The 18045-nt window shown below is 44.7% G+C and overlaps 1 pseudogene; it reads right to left on the bottom strand.

Moving 5' to 3' along the window:
* Window positions 1–111: 111 nt before the first annotated feature.
* On the bottom strand, window positions 112–2920 carry LOC139422400 (serine/threonine-protein phosphatase PGAM5, mitochondrial-like; annotated as a pseudogene).
* Between the last annotated feature and the right edge of the window lie 15125 nt (window positions 2921–18045).

Below are 18045 nucleotides of genomic sequence, written 5' to 3'. Positions count from 1 at the left end.
AGAATGATTCTCAACGTGGGAAAAACTATCTTGTAAAGGAGAAATGTTTGCTTCAAATGATGTGGCAGCAGAAGGCCAGGTTACATGGGGTCAGCCAATAGTGGTGGAGTGTCAGGTACGGGTGAGTTTTTCAGGAGGCATAAAGCCCGAGTCACCCATCCTCAGTCCCACCCTGCCACTCGGTCTGATGGTGATCCAGGTGATGCTGCCGTTATTCAGGCCCAGCCGCAGCCAACCTTCTGGGGGAAACTGCAGAGCCTTGGATCAACCAAGAGAAACCGTTCCATATTGTAAGAACATTTGCCCTCACAATCAATGCCTAAAGAAATGTCCCTATTAAAAACATTACCATAGGAAACCAGGACCTTGGACTAGATTATTAGAGACTGCTGAGCATCAACTAGTAGATTATACAGAGCATATCTTCTTTGTTTTTCACACCTTTACAGTAATCAATGCATTTCTTGAATGTTCACCTCACTGAGGACAATCACTCACTATGCATTAGCTGAGCTATGCTCTGCTTGTGAAAATAAATGCAACTCCATTCCTAGGGTGTTGTTGATTGACGTGAGGCACTGACCTGCACACAAAGTAGTGAATAACATTTGTGTGGCAGACAAGGATCTTACATCTGTCCTCTGCTTGCTGTCTGCACGATGGATGTAGTGACAGAAGGCTACCTCGATCCGAGCTCCATCTTCATGATACTGCAAAAACCAAAGAACCAGTACAGGGTGTAAGGGAAAGTTATGACAGATATCCAATTTTGCACAGTGCTTAACACAGATTGCTTTGAATCTCAAGAGCTAAATAGATTGTATCTCACAAGAAAAGGGTGAAGTGGGTAATTGCATCTATCTCCGGGATTAAGCACAGCCATCACTCAACACAGTCAGGTTTCCAGGTGGCACAGGCTCAATAGGAGCATTCTCTCTAAGCAGGTCACAGCTCACTTTATCCAACTTTAATGCAGAGAGAGAAACAGACAATTTCAATGGTTAGGACACTTCAGACTGTAGGCTTAGAATTGCTTTTGAGTTTGAGGTTAGAATGAGTGGTGTCCTGTTGTCTGACCAGGGAGATAGTTGCTGATGTTGCTGGTCTCTGTGGCACAGGTCATGGTGGAGTGGACCATGACATCATACTTCAACGCCAATCGCTGACCAGTGTGCTCAAATAATGTGTACAAGAATAATGTTTGAATGAAATTAGAGTTTAATGTTGAGATTCAGTACAAAAAGTTTGTGTTGTTAGCATCAGCTAGCCAGCCAACCCACCTGCCTTGTTGCTGCTGGTATGCTAAAGTAGCATATGTGCTAGTTAGGTAGAAAATAACAAAACCGCAGTGATTTATCATCACTGTTTGTTTGACGTGTGATATCTGACCTGTGATATCTTGTCTGTATTTTGTTTAGTTAGCTAGTCCCTACCAATACGAAGTATCAACTCAACCTGAGATGATTGAAGTTGGTTCATGATGATGTCTCCATCAGTAACCTAAAAAGGGAGTAGCTAACTTGCGTCGTCATCGAGCATCAAACGGAATAAACCATGGCCACGGTTCTGTTGGCTGGGATTGGAGAGCACACTTAACTGTCAATCATTCACAGAGAGTTATTGACATCAATCACATCACTAGATTTATTGTAATATTTTTGCAATCTTGACAAATCAAATCAAATTGTATTTGTGACATGCACCGAATAAAACAGTTCTAGACCTTACAGTGAAATGCTTACTTCCAAACCGTTCACCAACAATGCAGCTTTAAGAACATACACCCCCCCCCCCCCCCCCCCCCCAAAAAAAAACACAGTAAGATAAGATAAGAATAACAAATAATTAAAGAGCAGCAGTAAATAACAATAGCGAGGCTATATACAGAGGGTACCGGTACAGAGTCAATGTGCGGAAGCACCGGTGTCGAGGTAATTGAGGTGATATGTGCATGTAGGTAGAGTTATTAAAGTGACTATGCATAGATAATAACAGAGAGTAGCAGCAGCGTAGAAGGGGGAGGGGGGGGCAATGCAAATAGTCTGGGTAGCCATTTGATTAGCTGTTTAGAAGCCTCTTGGACCTAGACTTGGCGCTCCGGTACCGCTTGCCGTCCGGTAGCAGAGAGAACAGTCTATGACTAGGGTGGCCGGAGTCTTTGACAATTTTAGGGCTTTCCTCTGACACTGCCTGGTATAGAGGTCCTGGATGGCAGGAAGCTTGGCCCCAGTGATGTACTGGGTCGTACATACTACCCTCTGTAGTGCCTTGCGGTTGGAGGCCGAGCAGTTGCCATACCAGACAGTGGTGCAACACATCAGGATGCTCTCGACGGTTCAGCAGTAAAACCTTTGAGGATTTGAGGACCCATGCCAAATCTTTTCAGTCTCCTGAGGGGGAATAAGTTTTGTCGTGCCCTCTTCACGACTGTCTTGGTGTGCTTGGACCATGTTAGTTTGTTGGTAATGTGGACGCCAAGGAACTTGCAGCTCTCAACCGGCTCCACTATGGCCCTGTCGATGAGAATGGGGGTGTGCTCGGTCCTCCTTTTCCTGTAGTCCACAATATTCTCCTTTGTCTTCATCACGTTGAGGGATAGGTTGTTGTCCTTGCACCACACGGTCAGGTCTCTGACCTCCCTATAGTCTCGTCATTGTCGGTGATCAGTCGTGCCTGGCCATGCAGTCATGAGTGACAGGGAGAACAGGAGGGGACTTAGCACTCACCCCTGAGGGGCCTCTGTGTTGAGGATCAACATGGCGGATGTGTTGTTACCTACCCTTACCACCTGGGGGCAGCCCGTCAGGAAGTCCAGGATCCAATTGCAGAGGGAGATGTTTAGTCCCAGGGTACTGAGCTTATTGATGAGCGTTGAGTGTGCTATGGTGTTGAACGCTGAGTTGTAGTCATTGAATAGCATTCTCACATAGGTGTTCCTTTTGTCCAGGTGGGAAAGGGCAGTGTGGAGTGCAATAGAGATTGCATCATCTGTGGATCTGTATGGAAATTGGAGTGGTTCTAGGGTTTTTGGGATAATGGTGTTGATGTGAGCCATGGCCAGCCTTTTAAAGCATTTCATGGCTACAGACTCGAATGCTACGGGTCAGTATTCGTTTAGGCAGGATACCTTAGTGTTCTTGGCCACAGGGACTATGGTGGTCTGCTTGAAACATGTTGATCTCACTGATGCGCTTGTCATCCAGCAGGAAAACAGACAGTTTGACAGTTTGACACATTCTCAAACTGCACATATACTACTAGTCTGTTTTCACTAGTATATTTCATGTTCAAAAGGACTTTGTTTTCCTGCTGGATGACAAGCGTATCAGTGAGATCAACATGGTGTCAGGATGCACCAAGAAGAAGACCCCCAAGCTTTTAGTTACCCTTTCAGTTCAACACCATTTGATTCCATACTAACACGGCAGTAATTATCATTCCCATGATTCCTTTCTGTTTGTAGGTGTCTGGCTTGCAGGATTGCTGGTCTCTGGAGAGATGTATCTATGGAGCAGGGACAAAGACTTCTTGAAGACCGTGGCAGCAATCCCAGAGTTGGAGCTAAGTGTCACTTTCTTGAAGATCCAATGGCAGGATGGCCAGTGTCAGGTGAGAATACTGGGAAAGATTTCTCAGGGTCAAAGGGTCAATACTTCCTCTCAAGCATTTATACTCCTATATACGTTTATTTTCATAATACAATCAAAGAACTGTGTTCTCACATTTTTCATCTGGAACATATTTGATTGTGATGTCTGTTTTTCCTGCAGTCCTGTGGGCTACAATGTACGCTGGGTCACCAAGACACCCCATGTCCTGCCTCACCCCACCCTGTCGCCCAGTGAAGTCCAGGGGGGTACTGGTCCCAGCCTTCTCCCACGAGGGCCTGCTGTTAGCCAAAGTCCTGAACTGCCTCCCTTACACCTCCCCATGGTAAGAACATCTCAACACACAAACACATACTTACCTTACTATACTTGTGATTACTTTTTGGGGACCAGAAATTGATTCCCATTCAAAGTCCTATTTTCCCTAACCCCTAAACCTATCCCTTACCCTAACGTTAACCCCTAATTCTAACCCTAACCCCTGAGCCTAAAATAGCCTTTTTACAAGTGAGGACCAGTAAAATGTCCTCACTTCACTGAATCTTAGTTGGTTTGCTATTCTTCTGATGACTTTTGGTACTCACAAGTTTATTAAAAGGTGTACACACACACAATACAGGCCAGTGTGTTTATTGCTGTCTGTGTGTCCACTCCCTCCAGCCCCAGGTGTTGGGTGCCTGGTGCCCCTGTGCCAGGAGGGTGTCGCCAGGCAGCAGCTGTCAGAAGTGTGGACGGTGGTCTATGCCCAGGACATGCTGCTGCAGGGGGGCTGATGCCTGAGGCCACTTGGCTGGCTTATCGACTGGGTGACTGGAAACTGCAGCCTCCCTGGGCCTGGCCTACACTACCTACTCCACAGATCACTGCGACTTCATCACGTGTGCGTTTGTTCATACATGTAAGAGCTGCTAGCTCATCAGTTCACCACTGAGACATGTATATGGATTGTGATGAATAGGTTAATGAGATTTTGTGAGTTTCTGATGGCTGTTTGTTGCCACTAAAGTCTCAGGTGGAGGGAACTACATCTCCCAGCAGCCCTTTGAGCATCTTTCATGGTCAGCTGCAGTCTCTACTGGGCAGGAAGGCCGGGTCAGAGGAGACCCATGGAGATGAGGATAACTACGAAAGCTTCACAGGTGTGTTGTGCCTGACGGTGGGTCTCACCTCCTCCATTCTACACTTTTCTTTTTGTCATCAGATCCTGAATGCGTCAGTCATGGCTGGGGTAGATATGTTCTCTCAGCCCCTGGGTGCTCTGCTGAACTCAGCCAAAGACCTGTCCTCCTGCCTTCCTGCTCTCGTGCCTATGGGCCTGTACCTGCCTGCCCCTCCTCTCTGCTGCCCCCAACCTGCACACAACACACAGGTACTAAAGAGTATATCCACACCCAACTGGGGCGGGACTGAATCAATTGTCCACCACCATTCCCAACCTGAAATATAGAAATATCTAAAAACTGGAACTAAACCTGTAGGTGTCAATGCATACACTGGAAGGTCTTGTACAGTTGAAGTCGGAAGTTTCCATGCACTTAGGTTGGAGTCATTAAAACTTGTTTTTTCAACCACTCCACAAATTTCTTGCTAGCTAGCAACTTACCTTGGCTTCTTGCTGCCCTCGTGTAACAGATAGTCAGCCTGCCATGCAGGCTCCTCGTGGAGTGCAATGTAAGGCAGGTGGTTAGAGCGTTGAACTAGTAACCGGAAGGTTGCAAAAACGAATCCCCGAGCTGACAAGGTAAAAATCTGTCGTTCTGCCCCTGAACAAGGCAGTTAACAAACTATAGTTTTGGCAAGTCGGTTAGGACATCTACTTTTTGCATGACACAAGTCATTTTTCCAACAATTGTTTACAGACAGATTATTTCACTGTATCACAATTCCAGTGGGTCAGAAGTGTACATACACTTAATTGACTGTGCCTTTAAACAGCTTGGAAAATTCCATAAAATTATGTCATGGCTTTAGAAACGTCTGATAGGCTAATTGGCATAATTTGAGTCAATTGGAGGTGTGCCTGTGGATGTATTTCAAGGCCCACCTTCAAACTCACTGCCTCTTTGCTTGACATTGTGGGAAAATCTAAAGAAATCAGCCAAGACCTCAGAAAAAATATTGTAGAATTCCACAAGTCTGGTTCATCCTTGGGAGCAATTTCCAAACATCTGAAGGTACCATGTTCATCTGTACAAGCAATAGTACACAAGTATAAACACCATGGGACCACGCAGCCGTCCTACCGCTCAAGAAGGAGACGCGTTCTCTCTCCTAGAGATGAACGTACTGTGGTGCAAAAAGTGCAAATCAATCCCAGAACAGCAAAGGACCTTGTGAAGATGCTGGAGGAAACAGGTAAAAACGAGTCCTATATCGACATAACCTGAAAGGCCACTCGGCAAGGAAGAAGCCACTGCTCCAAAAATGCCATAAAAATGCCAGAATACGGTTTGCAACTGCACATGGGACAAAGATTGTACTTTTTGGAGAAATGTCCTCTGGTCTGATGAAACAAAAATAGAACTGTTTGGCCATAATGACCATAGTTATGTTTGGAGTAAAAAGGGGGAGGCTTGCAAGCCGAAGAACACCATCCCAACCGTGAAGCACGGAGGTGGCAACATCATGTTGTGGGGGTGCTTTGCTGCAGGAGGGACTGGTGCACTTCACAAAATAGATGGCATCATGAGGGAAGGAAAATGATGTGATAACTGGAAGCAACATCTCAAGACATCAGTCAGGAAGTTAAAGCTTGGTTGCAAATGGGTCTTCCAGATGGACAATGACCCCAAGCATACTTTCAAAGTTGTGGCAAAATGGCTTAAGGAAAACAAAGTCAAGGTATTGGAGTGGCCTTCACAAAGCCCTGACCTCAATCCCATTGAAAATGTGTGGGCAGAACTGAAAAAGTGTGTGCGAGCAAGGAGGCCTTGCTCTGTCAGGAGGAATGGGACAAAATTCACCCAACTTATTGTGGGAGGCTTGTGGAAGGCTACCCAAAACGTTTGACGCAAGTTAAATAATTTAAAGGCAATGCTACCAAATACTAATTGAGTGTATGTAAACTTCTAACCCACTGGGAATGTGATGAAAGAAATAACAGCTGAAATAAATAATTCTCTCTGTCACGTGCTTTAGGTCAGGGCGTGACTCGGGGCTGTTCTAGTCGTTATATTTCTATGTGGGTGTTTTAGTATGGTTCTCAATTAGAGGCAGGTGATTTTCGTTGTCTCTAATTGGGGATCATACTTAAGTTGTCCATTGCCCCCTCCTGCATTGTGGGAGATTGTTTTCAGTTAGTGTCTAAGTGCGCGCTGTACTGGATGTTTGTTTATTCTTTGTTGGTTTTGTGAAGTTTCACTTTGTAATAAAGTATGTGGAACTCTACGCGCCTTGGTCCGCTCCTTTCGACGAACGTGACACTTTCTACTATTATTCTGACATTTCACATTCTTAAAAGAAAGTGGTGATCCTAACTGACCTAAGACAGGGAATTTTTATTAGGATTAAATGTCAGGAGTTGTGAAAAACTGAGTTTAAATGTATTTGGCTAAGTTGTATGTAAACTTCCGACTTCAACTGTATGTACAGTATGTACCTGCTCTAAGCTATAGAGAAAACAATGATATTATATCTCTATACTTAGGACCCGTCAGGGGTGTTAGGACAGCTGTTGAAGGGGACATACCGTGTCAGGGGTCCTCCAGAAGGTGATGCTGCTCCTGAGATCTGCCAACTGGTACATCAGCCCCCTGGGACATTCTCGACATCTCCTGCACAAGGTATTTAGTCTCTTCTCCTACACAAGGTAGTGTACCCTGCTATCTATGTCCCTACACCCTCCCCCTCCTATCTGTTTTAGAATACATAGTTACCTTCATAAAATGGGGGAAACCCCTCAATTTTCTTGAGTGAAATTAGACTATTTGGAGTATTATGTTGAATCTTGTGGTGACTAACTAAAGGCCAAGGCCTTTCTAGAGGCTTTGATAAAGTTTATGACCCGCAGTGGATTCTTCAGACTGGACCCAATGGGGACGGAACTCTGGACTCGGTCACTATACAAACTATTAGTAAGAGCCTTTCTATGTTTGTCACACCATTGGACTACATTCATCCATTGAAGCATAGCCTAATTGGAGAGACTTTTATTCCTCCAGTCTGCTGCAGGGAGCTGTGTGGCCTGTGCTGGATGTTGCATGTTAGGGACCGGTTCTCAATGTCTTGCAGAAAGTATCAGGCTGCAAGGAACCATGGGAGAGATCCCCAGGCACAACACAATGTTTTTTTTTGACTGTGTATATTGTTTGTTGTATCTTGTTCAGCCAGGAGTGTGTGTTTGTGTTATCCTCTGTCATTTATAGTCAGTTAACAACCTGCTTATGCATATTTCGCCCTGTAGGTCCCAGATGACGGTGAGGTGAAAGCAGCCTATGAGGAGGCTCTCCACTGGGCCTGTCGTTAAATGTGGAAGACGCATTTCAGTTGAATGCTTTCAGTTGTACATATGACTAGGTATCCCCATTTCCCTTTTCCTCCTCAGCTTGATCCCTGAACTACCCCTGGTATTACTGACCAGCAGTCACCTCATTCACATGTATTCACAGACATTCCTATTCAGTTACTTGTGTTTTTCCAGGTCCTACACAGGAGAGGTACAGATTAGTGACATCATGTCTCTTTTCCCAGGCTGTTGTCTTCCTCCAGGTGGCAGAGACGGATGCAGGTCTTCACTGAGGAGGAGGTCAGAGTCCCTCTGAGATGGAAGTACAACTCACTACCGCAGAGACTAAGGCACTGCACTGTCCCAGGTAGCTACTGTCTACTTCTATCTCTGCTCTTCACCTTCCTGCCCAGCCTTAAGTAAAGGCTAATATTAATGTTTCTTACTGATTTTCATTCTCTTTCTCTCTTCTAGCCTCAGGATAGAATGGCGGGGAGATGATTCAGGAGCGGCTCTGACAGAGGAAGAAGGACCTGAGGCACCTGGCCCACCTGGAGCTCTACCTGTGGGAGAGGGAGGAGGAGAGGGGGGTAGAAGGGCAGGGGGCTGTAGCCCTGCTAGAGAGGTGGGGACCAGACTGAGTAATCGCACCCTGACGGACTGTGGGCTCCCCCTGCTGTACAGCGATGGAGACACAGCCGAAAACACGGCTGAGAAATGAGGCTCTCTCTCCTAACCTGCACAGCAGGCCTCATAACAGGTAGAGAGGCTTAGACATTAGCTTTACCTTGATCTAATTAAAATCTTCCAGAAATATTTCTCAGCTAATCCTCAGAATTTACAGTGTCAACCCTTTTTGTTTTCAGCAGAAGCAAGAGTGTAATGTTGCAAGACCGAGCAGACAAGTAAGATGAGTAAGACCGAGCAAACAAGTAAGACAAGTAAGACCGAGCAGACAAGTAAGACCGAGCAAACAAGTAAGACAAGTAAGACCGAGCAGACAAATAAGACCGAGCAGACAAGTAAGACAAATAAGACCGAGCAGACAAGTAAGACAAGTAAGACCGAGCAGACAAGTAAGACCGAGCAGACAAGTAAGACAAGTAAGACCGAGCAGACAAGTAAGACAAATAAGACCGAGCAGACAAGTAAGACAAGTAAGACCGAGCAGACAAGTAAGACAAGTAAGACCGAGCAGACAAGTAAGACAAGTAAGACCGAGCAGACAAGTAAAACAAGTAAGACCGAGCAGACAAGTAAGACAAGTAAGACCGAGCAAACAAGTAAGACAAGTAAGACCGAGCAAACAAGTAAGACAAGTAAGACCGAGCAGACAAGTAAGACAAGTAAGACCGAGCAGACAAGTAAGACAAGTAAGACCGAGCAGACAAGTAAGACCGAGCAGACAAGTAAGACAAGTAAGACCGAGCAAACAAGTAAGACCGAGCAGACAAGTAAGACAAGTAAGACCGAGCAGACAAGTAATGGTGGGTGAGAGCATCCAGGAGGAGGTCCAGAGGTCCAGCCCAGGACCCTGCTGTGGGGGAGGACAGCCCCTCCCTGACCCTCCTGTGGTAGTGACCTGGGAGTTTGAGCTGGAGGATAAGGATTACCTGCGTTTCCTGGAGCTCTTCCTCAGCTAAGTGGCGGGGAAGGATGGCCCTGACCCAGACTGGTTGTGACCCTCCCTGCTGAAGGGCTTCTGTAGCCACTCCCTCACCTTCGATGTTCTCACCACCCTTTGCCGCCGCCAGAGAGACGGATGCCACGTCCCCATGTTCAGTGATGGACACTGCTACAAGCCAGTCTGTCTTCGTTACCATCCCTGAACCACCCTCTTGGTTTCTCCACCACGAGCCCACCAACTCCCACACCCAGCATGTCTGCCAGAGCCCTGCCCTTCCCTGGGCTCAGGATGCATTCCAGCCCAGCTCCAAAACCCACACCTCAGAGGCCTCCTCACCTCAGAGTCAGAACTCTGTTCCCTGGGAGCAGACATCAGAGTGCTGGACGTTTGGGCCCCAGGCCTCCATGGAGGCTGTGGAGCTGCAGCTGGAGTCCAAGCTGGAGGCCCAGTTCCCCGTGCTTGACAGGCTGCTGGATGGTGCTCATCCCCAACATCTCTGTCCACATCAAGAGTCTCCACCGAACACTGAGCCCACAAGACCAGGTGATCTCTGACAATAAGGCCATTCCTGTATGGTTCTAGTCACTAAGTGTGCCTGTCATGTTTCTTCCCCAGGCATTAACACTAGCAGATTTGCAGTGCTCAGAGAGAGAAGAGGACATCAGCTCACAGTGAGTTCTGTGTGTTGGAAACTAATGTCCATTGCTCGTGTTTCTTGGCCCAAGCAAGTCTCTTCTTATTACTGGTGTCCTTTAGTAGTGGATTTTTTGCAGCAATTTGATCATGAAGGCCCGGTTCAGTCTCCAGTTGATGTTGTGGAAGTGTCTGTCACTTGAACTCTGTGAAGTATTTATTTGGGCTGCAATTTCTGAGGCTGGTAACTCTAATGAGCTTATCCTCTGCAACAGAGGTAACTCTGGGTCTTCCATTCCTGTGGTGGTCCTCATGAGAGACAGTTTCATCATAGCACTTGATGGTTTTTGCGACTGCACTGAAAGAAACTTTCAAAGTTCTTTAAATTTTTCGTATTTTTAAAACATTTTATTTCCCCTTTATTTTACCAGGTAGGAATAGTTGAGAACAAGGTCTCATTTACAACTGCGACCTGGCCAAGATAAAGCAAAGCAGTGCGACACGAACAATCATATCAACCTGATATCAACCAATGGTGGAAAAAGTACCAAGTGGTCATACTTGAGTAAAAGTAAAGGTGTCATAATTGAAAATGACTGAAGTGAAAGTTATGCAAACCGGGCGGCACCATTTTCTTGTTTTTAATTTATTTACGGATAGCCAGGGGCACACTCCAACCCTCAGACATAGTTTACACACAAAGCATGTGTTTAGTGAGTATGCCAGATCAGAGGCAGTAGGGATGACCAGGGATGTTCTCTTGATAAGTGTGAATGACACAATTTTCCTGTCCTGCTAAGTATTCAAAATGTAACGAGTACTTTTGGGTGTCAAGGAAAATGTATGGAGTGAAAAATACATCATTTTCTTTAAGAATGTAGTGAAGTAAAATTATAAAGTTGTAAAAAGTAAACTTACTTAAAGAAACTACGTAAGTAGTACTTTCATGTATTTATACTTAAGTACTTTACGTCACTGATATCAACAACAAATTCACCATACATTTATTTTAAAAGGTGAATACAGCATTTTCATACCAGCCTTTCTCACATCCCTCCAGGAACGAAAGCCTGCACTTTTGACCAGGATGCCATCTTTGAGCAGACCCAAAGAATGTCAGGAGAGGAGTCAGGAGAGGAGTCAGGAGAGGAGTCAGGAGAGGAGTCAGGAGAGGAGTCAGGAGAGGAGACAGGAGAGGAGTCAGGGGAGGAGTCAGGAGAGGAGTCAGGAGAGGAGTCAGGAGAGGAGTTAGGAGAGGAGTCAGCAGAGGAGTCAGGAGAGGAGTCAAGAGAGGAGTCGGGAGAGGAGTCAGGAGAGGAGACAGGAGAGGAGTCAGGAGAGGAGACAGGAGAGGAGTCAGGAGAGGAGTCAGGAGAGGAGTCAAGAGAGGAGTCAGGAGAGGAGTCAAGAGAGGAGTCAGGAGAGGAGTCAGGAGAGGAGTCAGGAGAGGAGACAGCAAGTATTACGTTTGTGACAAATAGCTAAGTGCCTTTTAACTGAGTTTTAGGATAGCTCCAAACAGAGAGACAGCTCCATACTAACTGACCAATTACTTTTACATGCTCTGAGTTAAAATGACTGGGTGGGAGGTTCATTCAAATGCACTGGATTTTGTATTTTATGAGGATCCCCATTAGTTGTTGCTAAGGCAGCAGCTACTCTTCCTGGGGTCTACGCAAAACATAAAACGTGACATAATACAGAACATTAAAAACAAGAACAGCTCAAGGACAGAACTACATACATTTAAGAACCGAGTGTTATTACCAGTATGTGTGATTGGCTGGATTATTATAACTCATGGGACTCTATCACCCACTACCAAGCAGGAAGAAGGGGAGCGGTGGCATCAGTGACTCGGACTCAGAGCTCACCCCCCCCCCCCCCCCCCCCCCCTGAATGTTTTACATAGATTTACTTGAGTTAAAAAACATCTGCTCCTAAACTACTTCTTCAGTACATACATTTATATAAGCAGGCCAAGTATATTCATACTGATGATCTTCATTCGTTTCAGTATGCAACACTGAACATTCTACAGTCATAAAAGCCGCATCATTATTTTAGTGGTGTGTTCTTACTACGTTATACCACCAGAGGGTAGCACAGTCTTTTAATTGTTTACCTTTATTTAACTATGTCGCCCATACCTGGGCCAATTGTGCACTACCCCTTTTTTTAATGTATTTAACTAGGCAAGTCAGTTAAGAACAAATTCTTATTTTCAATGATGGTCTAGGAGCAGTGGGTTTAACTGCCTTGTTCAGTGGCAGAACAACAGATTTGTACCTTGTCTCCCAATCATGGCTGGTTGTGATACAGCCTGGAATCGAACCAGGGTCTGTAGTGATGCCTCTAGCACTGAGATGCAGTGCCTTAGACCGCTGCGCCACTCGGGAGCAAAGTCTTAACATTGCCTGAGACAAGCTTTATTGTTGCATTTTACACAATGGTCTTGAGTCGACCTAGTGCAATCTAAGTTTACTGGTTCTTCACAATGAATCATGGGAGCAAGAGTTGGCTTTCTCACACCAAGCTCCTGATAAAACCATAATAAAAAGCCATCATTATTAAGTATGTAGGCCACCGAAAGGTACCGCCCAAAGACACTTGGCCACGTGGTTTTCTCCTTAAAAAAGCATTCTCTCATCTCCTCCTCCTCCTCTACTCACTCTCTGAGTAGTAAATAGATCTTTGCTGTGTGTGCGATATGGGTGATGTAGCCCATAGTGTTATCACGATAACAGTATCACTATACCAGGAAGCAAAGGAAAATTAACAGTCCTAATGTTGGAAAAAACAGCCTTATATTGTCACCCACAGTCACATTTGTTTCTTTTCCAAGCTATATCACACAATATTGTTGTCTTTTTGCCAAAAAAGAAAACACGTGACAACACTAATAGCCTAGAGTTCTCAGGGCAGGTGTGATTTGATGGTGGCCTGTGACAGGTGGCAGAACAACAGATTTTTACCTTGTCTCCCAATCATGGCTGGTTGTGATACAGCCTGGAATCGAACCAGGGACTGTAGTGATGCCTCTAGAACTGAGATGCAGTGCACAGCCCTCAGGCCAAACCTAGACCTCTCATTGGGCACTGCTATGGTAGAAAACCAGCCTGTAATTTTACCTTTATTTAACTAGGTAAGTCAGTTAAGAACAAATTCTTAATTTCAATGACAGCCTAGGAACAGTGGGTTAACTGCCTTGTTCAGGGGCATGACGGCAGGTTTTTACCTTGTCAGCTCGGGGATTCAATCTTGCAACCTTTCGGTTACTAGTCCAACACTCTAACCACTAGGCTACCTACCGCCCCAGGTAGCCTAACATATCACACAGCCCACTAAAGCTGAAATATTGTGTATGACAGAGTGCCAGGCAGCCCACTCCACCACCAACCACCACCTCACATGTATGACAATCAACTTCTTCTCTCTCAGAATCTGGTGAAAAAGATTCCAGACAATTATGAGATCACTAGCCTGATTACAGAGCCATCCATTAGCCTTTGCGGTCACTGACACACTGGGCCATATTTAGCCTGATTACAGAGTCATCCATTAGCCTTTGCGGTCACTGACACACTGGGCCATATTTAGCCTGATTACAGAGTCATCCATTAGCCTTTGCGGTCACTGACACACTGGGCCATATTTAGCCTGATTACAGAGCCATTCATTAGCCTTTGCGGTCACTGACACACTGGGCCATATTTAGCCTGATTACAGAGTCATCCATTAGCCTTTGCGGTCACTGACACACTGGGCCATATTTAGCCTGATTACAGAGCCATCCATTAGCCTTTGCGGTCACTGACACACTGGGCCATATTTAGCCTGATTACAGAGCCATCCATTAGCCTTTGCGGTCACTGACACACTGGGCCATATTTAGCCTGATTACAGAGTCATCCATTAGCCTTTGCGGTCACTGACACACTGGGCCATATTTAGCCTGATTACAGAGCCATCCATTAGCCTTTGCGGTCACTGACCCACTGGGCCATATTTAGCCTGATTACAGAGTCATCCATTAGCCTTTGCGGTCACTGACACACTGGGCCATATTTAGCCTGATTACAGAGTCATCCATTAGCCTTTGCGGTCACTGACACACTGGGCCATATTTAGCCTGATTACAGAGCCATCCATTAGCCTTTGCGGTCACTGACACACTGGGCCATATTTAGCCTGATTACAGAGCCATCCATTAGCCTTTGCGGTCACTGACACACTGGGCCATATTTAGCCTGATTACAGAGTCATCCATTAGCCTTTGCGGTCACTGACACACTGGGCCATATTTAGCCTGATTACAGAGCCATCCATTAGCCTTTGCGGTCACTGACACACTGGGCCATATTTGGAGAGCCGTGCAAAGCCCACTGTTCCTCCCTTCATGGCCTGCAGGGCTCACACTACTGTTAGGGTCTTCTCCTCAATGAGGAACCTTGATTGGTTCACTGTTGACTCTTTCTCTAAAGGAAATCCAGTAAGTGATTCCTGCACTGTGTTCAAGTCCCTGGAGATAGGAACCCACTTTATTTAACAATGGTCCCCATCCCCGAGCTTATTGCTTCCCAAACTAAAATGTCTCTGGGCCCTCTACCCCCTGCTGTGTTAATGCGGTTTGATATTGACCTGAATTGCTATCTGCACTTTGGGAGAGTAGTTATGTGCGTGCTGCGTGTTGTATGCGTGTGCAGCTTAGTGGGTAACAGTTCAGAAAACAGATTGGTATAGTGAAGGGGTTGCCTGTGTAGCTAAATATCAATCTTTGGTCTCATTTGAACCCTCCACTCTCCTTTTGTTGATGGAAAGAAGAAACCCAACTATGTCTAGTGCAGCCAAGGCTCAGTGTGTTCCATTCTCCTGCCCAGCCTGATGGGCTTTTCATTGTGTTGAGTCTGATGGACTGGACAGAGGGAGACCCAGACATCTCCACTTTCTGTCTGTATAATATCAGTTTACATTGTTTGTGAGATTAGTCATATAACTATAATCTGAGTTTTCATTTTCGGAAGTTGCTGTCATTTCATTTAGCGTATCTAATTTGTAAACATTTCAACTGTATTAAATAAGAACTTTTTTCATATCCACAACAAAATGTACAACCATCAAAATAAAGTTATTTATTCTCTTGTGCTGTAAGAGTCGAGATGATGTGTTAAATCCCAGATGAAGCTTTAGCGGTCTTATAGATGCAACAGAAAAACAATGTATTCCTTTGAACCCATTTCAGCCATTACTGGGGTGTGTTTGAGTGGTCATTGCAAAGATTTCCACGATTATAACATTAACAGGAAAAAAACGACAGGCACAAGCAAGAGTATGAAAGAGTCGCAGAGGTAAAATGAAAGCAATCAATCCAGCAAGATTTAAGTGACAAGTGGATTTTGCATCCCTCAAACACAGGAAATAAATGGTTGAAAACGATAGATCTTCAGGTGGGCGTGGCATGTGCACTGCATCTCTAAATGACGTTGGCCTGTGGGTAAGGTTTATGACCCCCCCCATAAATACCTTTCTCCCTTCCCTCTCTCTTGACTCTACAGAGGGACTCTTGAATAGCCTTTGTTAAACAGAGAGTCTGAGAACATCAAACAAGTGGAGGGAAAGGAACCATATTTCGGTAATAGAACCAGTTGAAAATATGCGTTGGTACTTAATGAATATGATGTCAGTTCGGTTGTCATCTGAGACATTATGACTGATGACAGGACGACCTGAACTGTATCTGGGAAAGTCTACACATTATAGTTATCAGATTCACATGGAATTGTTGTGCAATTCAAATGTTTAAATATACATTTATTTGTGAAAAGATTAAATGTAATTTTAGCTTCCAAACGAGAGATTTGAGTTTTCATAAGGTTAGGGCTCTGCTCAATCAGTGGCCCGCCCCTGTGAAGAGACATGGGTTATAAAATATGAAACACACCCTTCTCTCCCTCCACTATATAAGCCCTTGACGAAAATGTAACCTCCTGTTCCGAGGACGATAGGACGACGGTCCATACGTTAAAAAGGACTAACATGTCAACTACAGAACTAAGCCAACCTCAGCGTGAGCTTTGGCTGCCAATGGTATGAACTTTGAACTCTTATTCACTACAGAAGTGATACCTCCTAGCCTTTGAGTTAGCAGCGGCCGCTGTAAACGTGGGCTAGGAAAGGACGGACAGAGTATCCCATCTACCACAATAGACACTCTTCAAAGGACTGTGTTGGGCAACATGGCCTTCCATCTACCACCAACCTATTGAAGCGCAGCTCAGAGTAAATATTTATTGCATTTTCCTTTTCCAAATGGGTGGTAATTTAGAATGCATAAGATTCTGTATTTACGATAGAATAGCTGCCCGATAGAGACATAGCTTCTCCCTTTGTTCCTCAAGTCTTCCCCCTCTTTCACTCAAACCCAACCCCCGTTCTTTATGTAACCAGCTGTCATATCTGTTTCCTTTATGACATCATTTGTAATCAATGTATGATTAATTCTGTGTATATGTAATTCTGTGTGATTAGTTAGGTATTTAGTAAATAAATAATTAAACTCAATTTTGTATTGCTGTTTCAACTTGTTAGCCAGGATTTGTGAAGATAACCAAGAATTTACAACATTCAGATGAGACTGAAATAAGGTGACAATTAATATTGACTGCTATTGATGTAAAATATTACTAGGTCTTTAAGAGTTTATTCGGAAGATAACAGCTCTATAAATATTATTTTGTGGTGCCCCGACTTTCTAGTTATTTACATTTACATGATTAGCTCAATCAGGTAATATTAATTACAGAGAAAGGATTTTATAGAATAGCATGTCATATCACTTAATCCGGCATAGCCAAAGACACAACACTGTTTTAAAACTTCTTCCGGATTTAAAGCTGTTATATAACAATGCTGAATCGCTGATGGATTTCCTACTTATTCCTTTCTGATTCCAGGAATCTTCCAACCAGGAATTCTGGAAAACCAAGGAATTTTATGAACGTTACTGGATTTTTGCAACACTACACAGTAGTAAAAAGCTTTGCCTTTGTCATCCTCTCACTTTGTGTCCCCTCTCAGGGACCAGATCAGGTCCCTACAATACAGCATCCCCAGTGATTTCATCCTGGTGGTCTCTGGGAATGCCCAGGCCAAGGTGTTGGACTGAGACGGGTTCCCGGTCATAGTGTCCCAAGGGAGACCAGTACATCGTGGACATGGCTAACACTAAGGTATGCTCTCATCTCCTACTCTCAAATATGTGCTTCCTCTGTAACTGAGCACTGTAGTTTTGAGTTCCACAAAGTGGGTGTGGAAGAGTTGATCATTTTTTTTCTATCTGTAAATAAGGACAAACCACTTATTACCGACAACCTGGATGGTAAATTGCTGAGGTTGGTAGCGGAATATATTGTGACTCCTGTTTGCCACATCTTCAATTTAAGCCTAGAAGACAGTGTGCCCTCAGACATGGAGGGAGGCAAAGGTCATTCTGCTACCCAAACAGCCAACCAATCAGCCTGTTACAAGTGCTTAGCAAACTTTTGGAAAAAATTGTGTTTGATCAAATACAAGGTTATTTTACAGAAAACAAATCAACAACAGACCTTCAGCATGCTCATAGGGAAAGGCTGTCAACATGCTCGGCACTGACACAAATGAATGATGATTGGCTGAAAGAAATTGATAGTAAGAAGATTGTGGTAGCTGTTTTGCTAGACATCAGTGTAGCTTTT

The sequence above is a fragment of the Oncorhynchus clarkii genome, chromosome 12, assembly GCF_045791955.1.
Source record: "Oncorhynchus clarkii lewisi isolate Uvic-CL-2024 chromosome 12, UVic_Ocla_1.0, whole genome shotgun sequence".
Classification (NCBI taxonomy): Eukaryota; Metazoa; Chordata; class Actinopteri; order Salmoniformes; family Salmonidae; genus Oncorhynchus; species Oncorhynchus clarkii.
The sequence above is the reverse complement of the archived record's forward strand: the minus strand, read 5'-3'. Positions and strand labels throughout refer to the sequence as shown.